This window comes from Ochotona princeps, chromosome 10, assembly GCF_030435755.1.
Source record: "Ochotona princeps isolate mOchPri1 chromosome 10, mOchPri1.hap1, whole genome shotgun sequence".
Lineage (NCBI taxonomy): Eukaryota > Metazoa > Chordata > Mammalia > Lagomorpha > Ochotonidae > Ochotona > Ochotona princeps.
In genome coordinates, this window is record NC_080841.1 from 24,356,993 (window position 1) to 24,376,920 (window position 19,928).

The 19,928-nt window shown below is 38.3% G+C and overlaps 1 protein-coding gene across 1 annotated transcript in view; it reads right to left on the minus strand.

Annotated features, from left to right (window-relative positions):
• The window catches only part of USH2A (usherin), a 641,433-nt gene that overhangs the window by 267,131 nt on the left and 354,374 nt on the right, over positions 1-19,928 (minus strand). The gene's annotated exons all lie outside the window — the stretch shown is intronic.

The following is a 19,928-nucleotide window of genomic DNA, read 5'->3' on the forward strand; positions in this document are numbered from 1 at the left end:
CATATACCCATGGAAGTATTTGAAATCAGTGTTTCAAATCATTTGGAACATGTTTTTTTCTAAACAAAAAACAACTTTAGTCTAAATACCATGTTCAGATGTTCCAAATGGACATGATTTAATATCAGAAAGGAATGCTGACTCAGAAAGGATATGCAAATCTCTACACCCTTTGTTCAGTATTGTTGTGAACCTAAAACTGCATTAAAACATAGACTTCATTTCAAACAAGTGCACATACACAGACACACACGCAGAAACACACACACACACACACACACACACACACAGGATGATTTCAGAGACTAGTTGTAACACAGAATGATCTGTTTTCAGGACCGAAGCTGTAATCTGAAATGCAAGTTTTCTTTCTCTACTTTGACCTGTTTTTCACTGTTTTGGAAAACCTTCCAAGTAAACTGTTGTAATTTTTTTCCACCAGCTAAGAACTGTTGAGCACATGCGCTATCGTAGGTTGTGACCTTCTGTTTCCAAGCCAAACAGTGTACATGAACCCAACTATATTATTGTTACATAAATGTCTCCATTCTGATAGAGTCTTTCACCAAAAACACACAATGCAGGAAACCCTTGGTGTTCCTGATCCCATATCACTGCCCTTTCTTCACTTAAAGAATCTCTAAAATTCTTTTGTTGCTGGGATATACACATTGGAGACTTCTGCTTCTTTGGAGGAGAACCATTATTATCATAAACTTAGCTCACAGCAATACACATTTATGATCTCACAATTTGTACGTGTCACAAGTCTGGATGAGCTTCCTGCATTCTTGGCTTAGGGTCTTAAGACTGAAATCCTATCTCAAGACTTTGATGAGATTGTTCTTGGAAGAACCCTCTCCAAGTTTCTGTGCTTGTTGGGTAGTACACACTTTATTGCAATGCAGACAGGAAAGTAGTTTGCAAGGAGCAGCTGAGCTCACCAGCTGCTGCTGGAACCTCAGTTGCTCCACCCAAACCTCCCCATTGGTTTTCAGCTGCTTCCCTGCAATCACCTTTATCTCATGATATTATCACTGTTAATAAAATTACCATGCTGACATACCCATTTGCACCTAATACCTGATGCCATGATATTCCCAGTCTCCAAAAAGGGCAAATAAATGGGCAGTATCAAATCCTATCCCCTTAAACCCTTACGGATCTACAAGGAAGCCTTGTACCCAGGCATGGTTCTACATACCTATAGTCAATATAATGGGAATGGAGCAAATCGTGTAATGTCCACCTCTCTTGTGAGCATATCTGAATTCTTTCTTGTGTATATTCTTTTACTTTTAATGCAAATAAATCTTGCTTCTCTGCTGGCCTTTCCTTGTGCCTTGTCCTCAAATTCTTTCTTATGCCAGATCAAAAAACCTGGAGTCAGCCATCCCGTGACACTTGTGAACTACCAGGAAGGAGGGGCTCAGCTTCTTGCTCTTCTTGGTTACCAGCTGCTTGTTGGCTGAATGTTACCCTGGCTTTCTCCTCTTTGAGCCACCTCAACAGGTCCACGAGCTTGATCAGTTGGAGAGTCTCCTCGCTAGATGAGTTACAACATTATAGTTTTCACCTTGGAGAAGACAGCATCCCCAACTTACTATATTATGTTAATTAAAAGCAAACCATTGATTTTGACTACACTCAAGGGGAGAGGATAACATGAAGTCATCAACACTAGAGGTGGGTGAGACCATCGGAGCTGCTGACATCTTGGCCATAGCTTCAAGTGGGTGGCACAGGAATTGTCCAGCCCTTTCCTAACTGGCTGAAAGACCAGCAGTGAGTAACATCTTCCTTGCAGGTTTTCTCCAAGACAAGGCAAGGTCAGGGAAGGATTGGAAGCATAAGACCCTTCCAAAAACCTTTGATGTGTCTTCCGCTCTCTTTTCAAGCAGCACCACACCACCTGGCCCGCTCCTAGGAGGTGCTTTCCCCTTCCATCTTCTTTCTACAACCACCTGGTGACTTTGCAAATAAAACTTTTCTCTCTGCCACCAATTTCTAGCTCTTAATTTCTATACTACACCGAGGAAAGAACCCACTGAACTTTTCTGGTAACAGCGGAGATAGGTGGAGTTCGCACGTACAGTTTCCACACTATGGGCATGAATCACCAGGTAAAAATGATTTGGGTATAAGTTGTGAACTTTGAAAAGTTTCTTCTTTTAAAGAGAAGTGAATCGATTAATAGTGTCACAGAATTATCTTGTCAAATAGAGAGAGAGAGAGAGAGAGAGAGAGAGAGAGAAACCTGGAAATAAACTAAGAGAACAACATTAACAGAAAAGTTTTGCAGGAGTGGAACAAAATAACACACTGACTTTGAAATCTAACAGAAGAAAAAAATCAGGCAAACTATGGCTCAAGGCAAATAGTTCCTACTCTGCCCACACAAACAAAATACAAACCAAGGCAATCCAAAAGTCCATCTAATCCTCTCCAATCTGAAAAAGAAATGAATTAAATTAAGCCTATAGAAAGACAGGAAAGGTATCCAGGATGGCACCCTGCTGAGCACCGTTCTGAGTTCTGAGGGGAGTACTCTCTTCCCAGGACTGGGGGAGGCCTGTGAATAAAAAGAAGAGGTACAGGGACTCCCAGGGGGTATTTAACAGGATTTCAGAGTAAACAGACAAACTAGATTCGCCAGAATTCTGCCCAGTGTATTTCTTTCCACACGCCTTATCTGTGCATTCAGAGCTACAGTAAACTGAGTTTAGGCAAAAGACTAACACAAGAAAGGAAGAGAAGTAGGTTTAATTCAGATCAAATGCAAAATCTAGACAGAGTTACCCTTACAACACACAAGCAATCTGAATTTGAAGGAGGAAAGAACATAGACATAATGCATGTACAGACATAACCAAAGGGAAGAAAGGATTCTAACCACACACACACACACACACACACACACACACACACACACACACACACACAGAGGCCAGGTAAAAATGTGATACTGAACGATTTCATTATCTTGTCTTGTGGTCAAGACATCCCTGCCTCATTTGGAACATACAGGTTCCATTTCCAACTCCCATTTCTGATTCTGGCTTTCTGGTAGCAGAAATGGTTGCAGTAGTCAGATCAAAGCACAGCAAAGCCAAGACTCAATTCAGGCATGCCAACAGAGGTGGGCCTTCCTATCAGTGACTTAACATGATGCGCCATGGTTCTTGCTTCAGAATTGAGATTTTTAAGGATATATTGATGCATGAAACCAGGAAAGTCATGAAGCTAAAAGTCTAATGGTCACCTGACCATAGATTTGCTAATCAGGTAAGTACCTCACCTGGGGATTACAAAAGTTTACTGAGTGAAAGAATGACTTCGGGTCAGTTAGGGATTCTTCAAGCTATCTCTAAAATCCTTGAGATTCCCCAGAAGCATTATGATTTTCCAGAGCAGTTGAGTGACGATCCTGTGGCTAGTTTTAGAGTAGGGGACAGGGAAGAGGGGTGTGTCTGTCCTGATGTATCTCATCTGATGTGTAAGCCTGTCTGGACCATACTATTGGTGGTTTCCACTCACGTCTTACTCCTGCTTTCCTGACAGTTCTTTGAACTGAAGAATTAATTCTCTTAGGATAATTCATCTTTGTCTTAATAAACCAAATTTTGTTATGCTCACTCCTGAGAAACCACTCATAAATTGAGAAACCACCGATAACATCTGAAATGATGTTCATCATTTGTTACCATTGTTTATTTATAGGTTGTGGAATTTTAGCAAATGTTGTTTTTCCATATTACAAGAGTTTCTAACTTACCATTCATAATTTTTATAAAATCAAGAACCATGAGAGGATTGAAATATGAACCCTATTTTAATTTATAAACAAAGTATGATAAAGTCAAGGGTACACAAACTACTATCTATAGTATAAATTTGGCCAGTTTCCTACTTATGAAAATAAAATTTTATTAGAACAAAAGCATTTATACTTCCACGCACGTCATGTTCTACCTCTGAAATGGAGTTATTATGACTGAAAACATATTGTTTGCAAAATCTAAAACATTTATTTTGACCCTTCAGAGAAAACATCTGAATTAAACTCTTACAGCTATTACCTCTTAAAAATGTTCTGCCTTTCTGAACAAAAGAAGCCATTTGCAATTTCTCTGCTGATTCTCTTGAGTAAATGTTTAAGAGTGGAACAGGGTGTGGGAAAAGAACACTTTGTTGATATGGCTATGTGACATCACTGCACTACCTGCACTAATGCTTTGAGCGTCTTTCATTATTTAGCAATCATAAATGCAGATCACAGATTAGGAAAAAAGCATGAAAAAAAAGTTAGAGATAGCCCTCTAATTCCACATAGCCAGTAAGTTTGCCAATGGAAGTTCAAGAGCACAGCTAGGGAGATTATAATACCTGCTATCCTAATGGCCTAATAAGAGTAATCAATCAGTAATTAATAACTCCTTGGTTGAAAACAGGAGGACCTCACCCTTTCTATGGCTTCTAAAATATTTGCTGAAACTTGCAAAGTCATATGCCTTTCAGAGGAAACTCAGACGTAAGTAATTTGCCCAGAATGTTAAATGCCCCCTCCCTACAGACCCAGGGAGGATAAGTAAATGGTTAAATAAGCCTAAAGTATTTACCACAAGTACCAAATGCATTGCTGATAATGCTTTGTAATTTGTGTTAAGGGAAAAGAAAAGTCACTTAAGTGCACCAAATATTGCCTTATTCTAAATATTTAAAAATACATTAGTGAATTATTTAGTTGTGCCTGTGCAAAAATTTGGCATAAGAAACAAGAACAGGTGGCCTGAGTTGGAGTCAAAAGAACCATAATGTGATGCCACGAATCCCCCAAAAGGCATTCAATATGTAAAGGATCATAAGATACAAATTTGTTTGTAAGCTCTGAGAATTTGAAATAGAAATGTGAGCCTTATAAACAACAACTTAACCAATTTTCTCTCTAATTTAAAGTTGAATGGGTTTTCTCTTTCAAATCCCCTAGTAGGTCGCTTTTTATCCTGAATAATTATGTAAATAAAGAGACCCAGCCTGGATTTCTTAAAAGGCATTATATGCACCTTAATTTTTTTTTGCTTGGTTCTGGATTAGTTGGTGTGGCTCAGCTCTAAAATAAATGTGTGACAGTAGATAAAAATATCCATCATGAGATATACTTACTTAATAGCCCACAAAGATGAAGCTGATAACTACCATTTCTATCAATACACTACGAAAATAAGAGTGGAAAGTATGTTCAAACATGACTCTATCTTAAGACAAATCCCGAGAAACCTGAACAGTTTTTAAAATAATGCTAAAGCGGCACCCTTTATGTCTCCTCTTCTAATCCTCGCTCGTTTTTCAAGCTTCTACGGCAGCATAGAGACAAAGGTGATTATCTGCTTTATAGACATGTTCATAACTCAGAGATGCCAATAGGAAGAGTCAGCTCTTCATAGAGATGATCAGAAACTAACCGGCTAAAAAGCAGACCTGAGGATCTCCAATCCATAATCAAATATCTAGATTGATTGCGTCACTTGCACTTGTATTGATTTCAATTGGAGTAGCTCACCCAAGGGAATAATAAAAATGTGGAATAAAACTGATTTATGAGAACAAAATAAATCCTTTTGTGAGTGGTAATGAATTGGTACTATTTAACCCTTTCAATCACAGAGTGAAAAAACTATTTATTTTTTAAGAATGCTGAGCTAGCCAAAAGAAGTCATATCAGAACTGCCAATACTGCCAAGTACCATTACGCTCAGCTGTAATGCTGGGAAACAAATGCTGCTCTACACTTGATGGAAGGCATTACATGACAAATGGCACATTTCAAGCTTTCCTGAACCAACTTCTATGTGTTATCACAACTGACGGGCATGTAGGTCCATAGTATTATGGAATCACTCAATACCTGTTTATTGCACTTATTTACATGATTTGTAAGACAGTTGAGAAGTAAGAACAAAGCATGTTGGCAAATTCAATACATTAATTTTTTTCCCCTTAACTTTGGTCATGTCAATTTTACCCAAAGTTTAGTACATGCTGCTAAAACAAAGGGCTCTCCCAAGGATAACTAAGATAGTCAGGAAAATTTGGCACAAATTGTTACATTAAGGAAATTTGTACCTAAAGTCAAAACAAGTATTTAATTCTGCCAGTGCAGCCAAATATGGCTATTCTAGTGCTTTAAAGAAAAAAATCTAACGCAAATTTAATTAATTGACTTAACATAAAGGTTCATTTTTCTTCTCAAACCAATGCAAGATAATTTTTTTCATTCAAAGATCTACTTGCAAAGAGTATTACAAATAGAGAATAAATTTTTATTCCTACAATGCACATATACTGTTCAGTGCATCGCATTCAATTCACACTGTTGAAAAAGCTTATTACAGACCGAGTACCTGGAAGAGAGTGCTACAAGGAATGAGTTGATTTGTTATCAGTTCTGCCAATTTGGCTTGCGGTGTCATATTTAATGAAAGCATATGGAGGCAACTTTATCCTCACTGGCATAAAAAGGCTTTTAAAAGAATTAATACATTTTAGTATTTACAATGAAACATAATTTAATTTAGTTTGATGGTACCATAATTATTACAGCATAATAATTTTTCTAGTATGATAACTTTTGCACATATGCCATGCAGAGTAAATCATTACACAGGAAACAGGATACAAATCAAAAAAGATAATAAGAAACTCTATTATCATAAGGGAATAAATCATTTGAAAAGTGAAAGTGAACACTTTAAAGAATTCAAGTATGAACAAGATGATAATAAACAATAATTGTAATTGATTGGCCTTCTGAAATAATCCAAAACCCAAGAATTTTAACCCATAAACAATGAATTCAAACCTTTTGTTCCCACGTACTCATGAGAGTTGGAGCTTTTAGGAATTGTTTTTTCCAAAAACCTTAGCAATAGTTTTACTGCAAAATTAGATGGTCTACCCCTACCCCTAATCCTACCCATATCCCTGCACCTAACCTCTCTTTTTCCTTTCAGCATTGTACATTTCTGCCTTGTCTCATAATAAAATAAATATTCACTCATGGTAAATTTTAGGCTTGTATCAGAAAAAGTGCAAACTGTAACTTATCTAAAATCTCAAGATAATTGTTATCTTTCTACGAGGCTTGTGCTGTGCTGTGCTGGGCACCATCTCATATCTGTTCACACACATCTATCACCACTTCCTGGGATACTTCCTTTTTTAGACTTTACATTATTTTATAGTTACTATATGTTTTATCAATTAAAAAAAAGTATCTTCATACTCTTTGTGATGGGTTGACCTCAAGGAATTCAATCCACAGTCACATGTTTAAGAAGCTTGTCCCTGCATTCACAACTTTTGTGATATAGCCTCTGTAAGTAATGTAATTATATAATATTTTATACAGTTATCTGATTTTTTTTAATTCAAGAAAATTTACTCTAATTTTTGGTAGATAAACATGGATATGTGTGGTTTAAACCTCTTTATGAGCTTATCTGAATGTTCTCAAGGATCAATGGAAACAGTCAAAGAAGTTGGTTGTGGCTTATGTAAAGTAAACATTTTTATGGGTTACATTGGTTACACGAGACTTGAATTAAAGGCTGTTCTGTTCTTGGCTGTTATTGTGTTCATACATTTAAATCCATATAACTGAATGGGCTAGTCTTGCATTCTGTAAGTGTAAAGACATTTTTATTTTCTGTCCTCAAAGAGCTGCAAAAATTAATCAAGAAATTTATAAATATTTAAAGAAAGTGTTGATGAAAATGGCATACTTTTGAAACACTGGCAGGATACCAATGATACTTTTATTAGTATAATAAAAATAAATTAACAATCACAAAAGTAAAATACCTGACAGAACCCTAATAGGAAACATGAAGTCTTGATGAAGAATGAATCCTTACTGTGAGACAGTCTGCTTACATGGATAGAATCATGACCCATTTCCAGATGAGAAACATTTGAGGGCATAAATTCCCCAGGACTTAATTTATAAAGAGAGTCCGTTAAAAACATTAGTGGCAGTTTTTCAACTCAACCTAGTGTTCACTTAGAAGAAAACTATGTATGTAAAGAACTAAAGCTTCTTAACAAAAATAAATAATAAACTTGGAGGAAAAGTTAGTAACTTTAGCCACAAGATAAAGGTTTCTTTGAAATACTTAACATGTTGAAAGCACAAAGATTAATTCAGGCAACAATGATTTAGAGAAGCAGGCATAGGAAGAAGAAATAAATAGCTGAGAAAAAGGACCGTCTTACATGTAAGTTTAAATCTCTGAAAAACTAGCAAAATTGAGTCGCATATATTTTTCAACTATGGGTTTTCTATTTATTATGCAATAAACAAGCACATATTTAACCATCAAAAATCAAATACACTTACTAAACCCCCTAAACCATAAGAAAAGCAAATGTGGCTACAATATTTAAAGTTGCAATGAGAAATAATTATTAGCAGTAGTAATTAAACTTCTATCAATATAAAAAAAATTAAAACCCCTAAGATCTTCTACGTGGGGCCAATATTGTCAGTTAGTGGGGAAAGCTGCTGCCTGTCCACTGTGCATTCTATACCGGCACTGGTTCAAATACAGCTGCTCCACTTACCATCTAGGTCCCAGCGACTGCTGCCAGGAAAGCCACAGTAGGACACAGCCCAATTGTCTGGGTGCCTGCACCCATGTGGGAAAAGGGAAGAAATTCCTGGTTCCAGACTGTGGACGGGCCAGGCTCTGGTCTTGCCCTCTTCTGGGGAGTGACCAGCAAACAGAAGATCTCGGTCTCTCTGACTGTCCCTCTCTTATACCTTTGCATTACAAATGAATAAATAAATCTTTAAAACAGTCACTGAATAAATGAATGAATGAATAACTCTGCTTTGAAAAATGTCTGAGCAGATAAGTAAGAAAGACTAACAACCTACCATGGAACATACGGAAAACGTCTGGTCTCAACTGGAATAAAACAAAAGCAAATTAAAGTAGCCTGTCATTTTTATCTATCAAATTAGCACAATTACAGGCAGACGATCATATTCATATTTTAGGGGACATATGATTTAACATGATCTTTTTTAAAGTTTTATGTATTTTTATTGGAAAGTCAGGTATATAGAGAGGAGGAGAAACAGAGAGGAAGATCTTCTATCTGTTGATTCACTCCCCAAGTGGCCACAACAGCTGGTGCTGAGTTGATCCAAAGCCAGGAGCCAGGAACCTTCTTTTGGGTCTCCTACACAGGTGCTGGGTTCCAAGACTTTCAGCTGCCTTTGACTGCTTTCCCAGTCCAAAAGCAGGGAGCTAGATGGGAAGCAGAGCAGCCAGGACTAGAACCAGCACCCATATGGGCTCCTGGTACATACAAGGTGAAGATTTCAGCCACTAGGCTACCACGCTGGGCCCAACAGTATCTTTGCTTTTGTCATTATAAAAGCAGCGCATTGAAAATTTTTCTAATCTTTAATTAGTGAATTCTTTCTTAACTACATATATTTTATAAATGTAAGTATATGATAATAAATATTCTTCCTCGGAATACTTTATTAATTTTAAATAAGTAAATGTTCATCAATAAGGAATGGTTAACACATTTTGATGCATCCATATGAATGTATAAATGTCAATGTTTTCAGATTCCTGTTTCTTAAATGGAATTTTAATATCTCCTCAAAATGAACCAGAAAATCATATAATGTCTTTGCAATCCCATTTACAAATTTAAAAACTCAAATTCTCTGAAAACTATGGAATATTTGGTTTCTGTTGAATTTGTTACTGAATGGAGGACTACATCTGTGACTGTGAAGTGAACTGAAAGTGTATCCTTGTAAAATTACGTCAAAAAGAAAACACAAAGAAATAGGAGAGAGAGTGGGAGCACAGGCTGTGAGGACAGGTAGAGGGGGAACATCTATGCCCCAAATTTATTCACCTTAAAGGCACTCATCACACTGTAATTGAATACAGTAAATAACAACAGGTAATAATACTTGTTTTTCTTGCTTTCATAGTCTAGTGGGCTCTTCAGATTTTATATGAATAATAACTGAGTAAACCAGCATACTAATCATAAAGACTTCACACAAAAGGTGGAACACAGTGGCTTGAAACTGTCTGTTCTTCGCATACAGAATTATGTTCTTAGGAGAAGGTTCTCTTAGCAGAATATCACTGTCTCAGGGGTTTCGTAACTGCACACAACGACAAGGTACATATTTAGTCCTTTACTAGGATTTACAAATCAGGGAAGAGGATTTCCTTGGAAGGACTGTGTCTTAAAGTTCAGGGAAGGACATGGGTAAGAGATGGCCCGATATTTCCTATTTCCCTGTGACACTCCCTCTTTCATTTCCCTTTAATACTAACTTATGGCTCACACTTTCTGGTGAGCACCTCCTCTCGCTAACTCTAGATGAGTAACTATGATAGCTATATTTTCAGGCTGTAAATATCTAAACACTGACTCTCATGTGAACAAACACCAAACCCTTAGTATGAAAAAGTACGCAAAAACAACACATATTGGGTTGTGAGTGACAAACAACTACGGGTTCAAAATATATATCCACTCTTTGGCTGGATTTCCCAAGGTAAATTTTAGCATAGGTGTACCAGAAGTCACCACAATCAGCTATGATGAGAGTTTGAAAATGGATTGGACAGGGTAATACCAGACCGGGCAGGGCTACAACACGTGTGGGCCTCATATGTGCTAGATCAGGGAAAAGCCAGGATGGGTTGATGGCTCTTACTGGTACAAGCATAAATTAGAGTGGGCTTTGCTGCAGCATCAGCTGGCAAATGCTGGCACTGGGAGCTAATCCTGTCAAGCTAAACTCCAGAACCACCTGGAAAGTGCATAATTCAGGAGTGGGACCAGGAGGGAAATAGTGGGCACCTCCCTCTTGGGTTACCACTCCCAATAGAGAGCCTGAAAACCAGGTTTGGGGCTGGAGAGGCTAGACAGAATGGCACCTGCCAGCATGTGAGTGGACTGCATAGTAGGGCTGGTTAGGTTTAACTAGGTTTTAATGCGCAGTGACATGTAGGAGAGCTGAATGGTATGTGTAACAGACTGGCAAGCATGGGAACCAGGGTAGGGGGTGGGTCTGGTGGGGATTATTGGAAGTCACCCCAACTAGGCTACAGCTCCCACTGGTTTGCATGAGGGACGAGTGTGTGGTGGGCAGAATCAGGCTGGACTGCAACATACATTGGTTCATGCGGAAGACAAGGCTGGAAACAGAACTGATCCAATAATTGCAACCACCAACATATGCATAAGCTGATTGGGGTGATGGACTGTGCTGGACTCTGCACTGGCATGCACACACAGGAATCAGGCCAGAGATCACCTCAGATGAAGTTGTTTTGAGGATCCCTCCATCTGAACTGCTGATCTGAGAACCCCAACCATGAAGAGAAGTGCAGGTTCAATGGTCTGACCATGGTGTGCAAGTGTCAAAGCCGGAACAGTAGACAGCAAACCCAAGTGCACATGGAGGATATGGCAGTGTATTGGAACCTGCAGAGGACACCTAGTACCACAACAGGACGGAGGACAGAACAAATCGATATCTATTCCAGCCATGTGTTGGCAGTGAAAATCTGGGCTAACTGAGACTCTGGGGTGGACTGTGTCAGCCAGTGGATTCTGGAGAGATTTCATCATGCTTGGAATGGCGAGACTGGCAGCAATTCAGAACTGTTGAACTATCTAAACCACTTGAGCAGGACCCTCGGAGCATGCCCCAAGTCAAGGACCTGGGATGGGTGGGAGGCTGGGTGGGGCTTCTCCCTTTATTCTCCCCTGACCCCAGATCTAGAAAAAATAATAATAATGTAGAAACAATGGTCTTACCCACTTTCCTGTAGCCTTTGACCCTTTGTACCCTAATCAACTATGTAAAGATTATTAAAATAAAATAATAATAGAAAAGAGTTATGGAAAAAATTTCAAAGCCAAAGGTCCACCATCTAGGGGTGACTTGCTGGTTACATTATCCTGTTCACATGAAGAGTTAGCATGGGGGATTGCTCTCCAAAGAAACACTGGAGATGTGAGATGTGAACAGAGGACCAGTAAGCAGTCGTGCACAGGCCCCTCCCTCTGTGGCTGGATTTTATGGCCCGTGGTGCAGCCCAAGCTTGCAATTTACCTTTCATCACTACGTTGCAGCCTCAACATACACAACAATACAGACTATGCACTTGCTCATCATGTCAAGAAAATAGCCAATTAGGTGCCAGACACAAAACAAATTTAATAAGTTGCTGTGCAAATGTAGAGAATAGAGGAGTTCTTAAATAGGTTTGATAAATGAAGGCTTGTGTCCATTCTTGTGGACTAATACGTCCTAATTATACATTTCTACAGCTTCATGGGCCAAGGCATGGTATGTAACCAGAAGTGTCAGTACATTGGATAGGTGGACATTCTGTAGCCAAATGCTGAGCATGACATGTCTCTTATTACTGCCCATTATATTTGCTCCAAAAACATAGCAATACTTTCTAAGCCAGCTGAAACCACCAAAAAATCCTTTGTGAGTCAATATTTGCATGTTGTCTATAGTTTCAGAAGTGTTGACACTTGATGCTCAAACATAGTGTTGGTGATATCTTTGTTTTCTCTTTTGCATAATAGACAATTTGATTCCAAATGAAAAGGGGAAAATTTTCCCTACTTCCCCTACAGTCTCACTGCTGTTTCAGATCCATCGGTACTTTGAACATCAGAACACTTTCCCATAGTCATCCATTAATATCTTTCATGCTGATTCGAAAGCCACACCTACCATGATCAGGGGGTGATATCCAGGACTAATGCTCAGAGCCCCATGAATTCCTTACTGCCATCCTCACACACTTTCTTTTATTTCTCTAGAATAACTTATAAACAAGTGTATCATATGAAAAAAATAGTACAATGTGTTTACTATGTATGAGCCCGGTGAGTATTTTATGCATGGTATATTCTCACCTGCTGTTTTGGACTGAGTTTCAGTGTTCCTACTTTGGGTTTTTAAATGGGATAGAGCTGTACTGGCGCAGATATCACCTTCTAAAACCCTTAGATCATGAAACGTGGTCCTAATAACGTGTGGCCAAGGAGCAGCTGCCTCAGGGTGCGGCAGCAAGGTGGACAGCACGCCCTTTCTCTCCCCGACTCTGGGCTTCCACCCACAAAACGCACTTCATCAGATCTCAGGCAAGCCCTCGCCTGCTGCCTGACCCTCAAACTCATTATGGGGAAATGAATTCAAATCGCCTGAAAAGAAGCTGCCTCTTTTATCTTCCCACTGACTGACAAGCAACTGCAAAGTTCTCCGACGGGATTCCAAGTTACAAGCTGTACTGCATCACCGGAACAGTTCCCCTACTGGTGGGGCTCCCCAGAGGGCAGCACGTCAGATATACGGCACGCCTGGCAAGCTCAGCTCTGAACTTACACATTTCCCTCCACACTAAAAACAGACACCGGGGACTATAAAACAAAGCTGCCCCTCTCCTCACAGAGTTCGCTTTCCCACAGACTCCACAGAAGTCGAGCGGGTGTCCACGGATCATTATTGTCTTTACCTTCACAAGAAAACACATGCTTCTGTATTCTGTGGTTTTTACAAAACATAGTTTATTCTGAGAAGAGAGGCGCTGAGAGGATCAGATTGTTATCAAAGGTCTCTCTCTCCATTTCTCAAGATAACCTTGAAGGATGGGCTTCATTTTTAAAAAGATTTTTAATAGGTTCATAGTGTTTTAAAATACCAATGCCCCCTGGAATACTCCAACTTGAGAAAGTTATGGCTTTCAGAGCTGCTGATGATAAGGTGATTAAAGACACGCACTCATCTAGATTTAATGGATCGATATTTTCTTTACTGGTGCGGCTTCAGTTCCCTTTCACTTCCCTTTGTTTCTGGATGGGAACATACGCCAAGGGACAGTTGATGACATGCAATTATATCAGAAGGCGTGGTTGATGCTCAGAGAATGAGGGTTGGGGAACCATCACATCTAAACTCTATTTTTTTTCTACATGGAAAAATCATTCAATCATTAAAGTACCCTGCTCTTTCAAGAATTTACCACCAGAATGAAAAATTTATGTCCCTGTTTCCTATCATGTAACCTCAAAAGCAAATGCAAACAAACAAAAACTATTCCCTGCTCCTGGGTGCTTCCCTGACACCATCTTTACACACGGACAGAAACAATCTTGTATCTCTCTGACCATTCTTATACAGATACCTTGTTTGCTGTGCATTATGCTAAGAGTGTATGTCTGATCACACCAGCAACTTACACAGTCAGGGAAGCAGGTCAAACGTAAGTAATGAGAAGCATTACGCATGTCTCTAAAGGTATATTCCTGGATCATCAGAGAAATGTATAAAGCTCCTTCCACAGCTTTACTTGGCCAGCACACCTCGCCCATTCTCCTCTGCGTGCTCTTCCTTCAAACCAAAGCGGCTGTGATTCCTCCAAGCAAAACTCGGCATCCATATATCTTTACCAACAAACAAGATGCTACAGCAGATGTAAAGATTGAGCTTTATAAGAGAGGGAGAATGGAAACACAAGTCATTCCGAAATGACCACTGAGATTTTCATATTTTTTTCAAATTTCTATCTGCATTTTTAAAAGCAATCTTCAAAACGAAGCAAGTAGATTTTAGTTTTTGCTTTGTTCTGTTTCGAGTCTTGAAACAGAAAAGGCATCCGATTAATACTAATTTCACAACTTGTTCCCTTTCTTCCCCTCCCATTCCTACACTATTTTTTTCTTTCACTCCGCTTTCTTTGAAGACTCACTGCTGGCTGCAGGTACCACCCATGGAAAGAAATCCCCTAAACCTCTTTCTTGGACCTCTTTCATAAGGATGAAATACCTTCAGATGCCCATAAAATGATTTGTTATTCCCATCATGGATGTATCAATCTGCTTTTTTGTCTTTACTAAACAGCATTTTCTTGATGCTAGAGGGTCATTTTCACTTATCCTTTGTTTTCATTTTTCTTCTTTTTTCCCCTCAGTAATTCACCTTCTCTCTTACAAATAAACATCATTATTAGTGCCACAAAATAAAATAGAGGATTAGGAGAAAGGGACATTTGATGACTAAAACTCAGCTGCAATCAGGTCTTTGAGCAGGTGAGAGTTAACAGTGCACAAAGGATTCAGCAATTAGCGCACCCTGGGGTTTTGCCATAGAAACTGAGACACAAGACAATCTGTCAGGTTATCAAGCAATGAGATCACTTCCCGATCCATTCAAAAGAAAGGATAATGAAGAATTAAACAATTCACAGAGGACTGCACAATAACCGCTTAAGAAAAAAGCAAGCTCTGGGTAATAAGACATGGTAATGCCTATTAAACACAGGATCCCCGTGAGAACCAAGGAGTCTACTAGTAAAGAGGAGGGAACTTGTAAAAATATAGCTATTCTCTAGGACCTCAGAGAAAAAAATACTGCAAATGCTATAAACTGATTGCAAGGAGTTGGCTGTTCACCTACGCAACGTGAGCAAAGCATTTGTGGAAGTCCTTGAGTGAGACACTTATTCCACATCAGTAAGTGACCTTTGCAGACCCTACATACACTAGTCTGAATCGCATGTTCATCATTACTGAACGGGTGATTCTACTGAGCAAGGATCCCAGAGAACCACCTGCTACCCTTCCCTTTCATCATGGATGTGAGCAAAACAGGTTATAGTTGATCTTTGTGTAGACTGGACCATCTGTTGATCTCTGCCATTCACATTTCTCTGTGTACATGCCATCCTCTCATTGTTTAATATTTCACTTTTTAAAATCTGTTATTTAAAGAAGGGGAATCCTATTTTTTTTTAATCCCAGAATCTTCTCTCAGTTATCTCCATTTTACTCATCTCAGCAACACCTTTTTTTTTTCTTTTACCACACAAGCTCAAGAATGGCTTTGCTGGTTTTGCCTGCCTTCCATTGGCAAATTCTGTACGGGAACAGATCCTTCTGGTTTTCCTTTAGGCCCATTTCCATTCCTCAGATTTGATTTATTAAAAACTAGATGACAGCCTAATTAATCAGGTTATCATTTTCCACCTGGTAAAATCTGTGCCTTAAGGAAAACAGCAACAAACCGTAGTAAGAGGAAGATCACAGATGTTTGTAGCAGTTGGATGAACGTCACTCAACATACACAGAGACCTTAAAGGATGGCCTTCTGAAAACAGCTATCTGAGAGTGACACCCACTTAACATTAGAAAAAGTAGTTCTTAGGAGATAATTATTAACATAAAATATATGTTTTATAACTGTTTAAATTTGCAGCTATCAATGAATATACATACTTTAAACGCCTAAGTTCAATATGAAGGAAGTTTTAATCTCCTGAGATTTAGAAGGCCAATAGAAAGGATAATTATGTTATTGATTAGAAAAACCAATACCATGAAAATATTAATTCTAAATGTATTTCCATCCTATATAAACCAGTATTGAGATTTCTAGGGGAAGTTGACATGTATGAACATTACTACAAAGAAAATACGTAAGAAAAAATAGGCAGGAAACATACGTAAAAGCAATGAGGGGGATTAAACCTACCAGATGTTAAAACACATCCTACAGTTTTAAAAATGAAAATACCTGACAATGTTAATACAATTACAGAGCTTTCTCTGACTTTTATGAGGATAGAAATTAAGATATTTTAAAGACACGAGGGTAGAACAGCATATATTATTTTAATATATGGTTTGGAAATACTGGAATTTTTTAAAGGAAAGAATAAGGTTTATATCATAAATTACTGTGACAATACATATTCCAATTGGATTGAACATGATTTTATTAAAATAACATATTACAGTGCTGGACAAGAAATAACAACAGGTAAGCCTATTACTCATGTAAAATGTTTTTCTGGTATATAAAGAACCAAGCTCAGTGATACATAAAATAGAAGGAATTAATAGAAAAAAAGACCTACTGGATTTCAAACATATGAAAATATGTTCAAACTAATTCCTAATCAGGAAAAAGTACACTCAATATACTATGAGACATATTTTTACTGTAGCAAATTGGCAGTATGACAAAACACAACTATAGCAAGTTTGTCAGGACATACACACTTTCTTACTCTCATGGGAGACTATAAATGGTTTGGAGTGAAATTTGACAAACTTATTAAGTTAAAAAAAATCAACATTTCCTTTGACTTGGCAAAGGAAACTTATCATATATACATCCTTGCAGATGTATTAGTAAACATAACAGTATGTATTACTAAGGCATATTTTGAAACAGCAAAATACTGAAAATAAGTTACATAACTTTAGTAAAAGGCGAAAGATTTATATGATCTGAAGAGAAACCAGTGAACTGGACATATCAATAATGCTATCACTTGTACATCTAAGATATCATGCAGTTGTATAAAGAAGGAGCCCTGGAAATATTGAAATGACAAGGTCACTGAAATTATTAATTTAAAAGAAAGAAAAATAGTATGGCATTGTATAAAATGCAATATATGTGTGGCATGAAGACTCGATATGTTTGAAAATATGAATTTGTACTTAACTGAAACACAAATTTCCAGGAGATAAGAAACTGACCACATTAATATTTTCTGATTCTACAGAACAAGTTTGGCATTTTATAACTGCCTATTGTTTTTAACTTTCATATTTTGATTCGTGGAAGTATAATACTGAATTGAAAATCACATGTTGATTTGTGTTACTTACTTGCTATAACAAAACCTAATGTTGACATTGTAAAGCATTCAGACCAGGATCTGAGCCAATATGAAGAACGGAGCAGCTGTGGGAGTGTCTTCCAGAGTGTCCTGCCCGGCAGAGCAGTGACCTGGCAGCCATGCTTGGCTTGAAGCTAAGCTTGCTTCCTAGCAATCTTATAAATTCTAACCACCGCCTCTTTAGCAGCCATCACAGGAAAGGATGAAATACAGTTGTTCATTATGTCAAGGAAATAACCAATTAGCTATTAGACAATTCAATAAGCTTTGTATAAATCTAGTGAACAGATGATATCTTAAATAAGTTTGATGAATTAATGTTTAATTCGCTCCTTGTACAGCCACATGGGCCTCCCTAGCCTCAGTGTAAATGTCACACGGCTGCTGATGGGTGACAGAAGAAGACAATATTCGAAATCCTTTCACTTAGCAGTGGACACAAGAGTCCCAATGAGGGTGAACCAATGCAATTAATTTCCTGGGGCCCATCCCAGGATGATCCTGTTGCTTCTAGCTTCACCCCCATCTAATCCCAGAGTTGAACACACACCGCCAACCTCTTTAAGTCAAATCCTGTAATTGCTTCCAATTTGTCTGTTTTGCTTTTGGCAATTAACACACTGAAATGTTATCATGAAGGAGTTCATCTCATTTATAAGATCAGGTTTTCCCTTCACTAAAATATGCAGGCACTCTGTTCTTTATTACCAGCAGGAGATAAATGGCTGGTTTTCGTTGCTGAAGAATATATAATGGTTAAAAAGTCACTTTTTTCCTCCAGCTCTACATAAATCACAGAACTAGTCAATATTTAATAATGCTTGCCTTGGTCTGGAGTCCCTTGATCACCCCTGTCATGTGTAATAGCTCCCTCACCGATATCTTTGACATAAAAGCCCAGCTTTACTGCAATACTAACATGTAGAGGGTCATTACGGATCGACATTTACCTTAATCTGTGACTGCCAACCATGAACCGATAAATTCCAGCAGATTCCACTGGGAGAAATCAGTAAACTTCTCAGTGGAAAGAACTGAAGGAAAATTCTGCCGAGAACAGAATACATTTTCTACAAGGGCTGCTCTGCAAATGGGTTCTGACTTTTGAAAGTTCTCTGGCTGCGTAGCTTTGCAACATTTAATACCGTTTTGATGGCTTGAGAGACAGGATGACAACCAAAGATGACATGACTTAGAAGGCAAGCAGAAATTTTCTCTGCAAAAACAATGCAAGATTAAACACAAGGGGGAATATAGGTCTTGCATTATTCACCCAGCTGCCTGGGTGGAAATAGCTGGGCTGTCATGGGTCTGGCCAAAATGTTGCTTCTTTTTTCAAATCGATCATCACTCCTTCACCTCATAATCTTACAAGTGCTTCACAGCAGAATACATCAAAGCCCTGACTGCATACAAACGAGACACCACCAGTCTTGGAGAACATTGGCTCCAGCTCTGAGGTGCATGCCTCCCAGGGGCCATTCACTTGCCAACATGAACACCAACAGAAGTGCTCACTCCAAATTAAGAAAAGTCTGTCTTCTCCCTTCCTCATCCTGCTTTACCCCTCCAAGAAATGTGTAAGCATTAGGCTTGGTTATCAATACTGTAGAAACTAACTTCTTTAAGTCTGAGGAATCTTCCTTTCTCATGAATAGCCCGAGGAACTCTAATCATGATACTGTCTGTTTGTTATTAATTTTAGAAGAAATTTTGAAGACAACTGTAAAACTGGAATGACAGTATCCAAAAACAATAGAACAAAATCCTCAATATAAAGGAAGCCTAAAGATTTCTGGTATAATATAGTCACACATTTTTCTGTAATAGGATATGGTTCAAATAGATATCCTACCATCACAGCACATAATGTACTGAATCAGATAATTTGGACATGTTCAAAGAAACCCACATAGTGTAACCCATGCGCCATTAACTTATTACAGCATACACCAGAATCACCAACTTAGTTTGGAAATATTGTTTCCCAAAATAACTTAAACTGCACTACAATGTTAAAGCTCAATTCTTTATGACTATTGTTTCAGATTTGAACCACTGTTTAGGAAAAAGACGAAAACAGTATACTTCCGCCATATTCACTGGTGACATGTTTCAAAAACCCTGTGGATGCCTAAAAGTAAAATTTACAGGATTTCACAA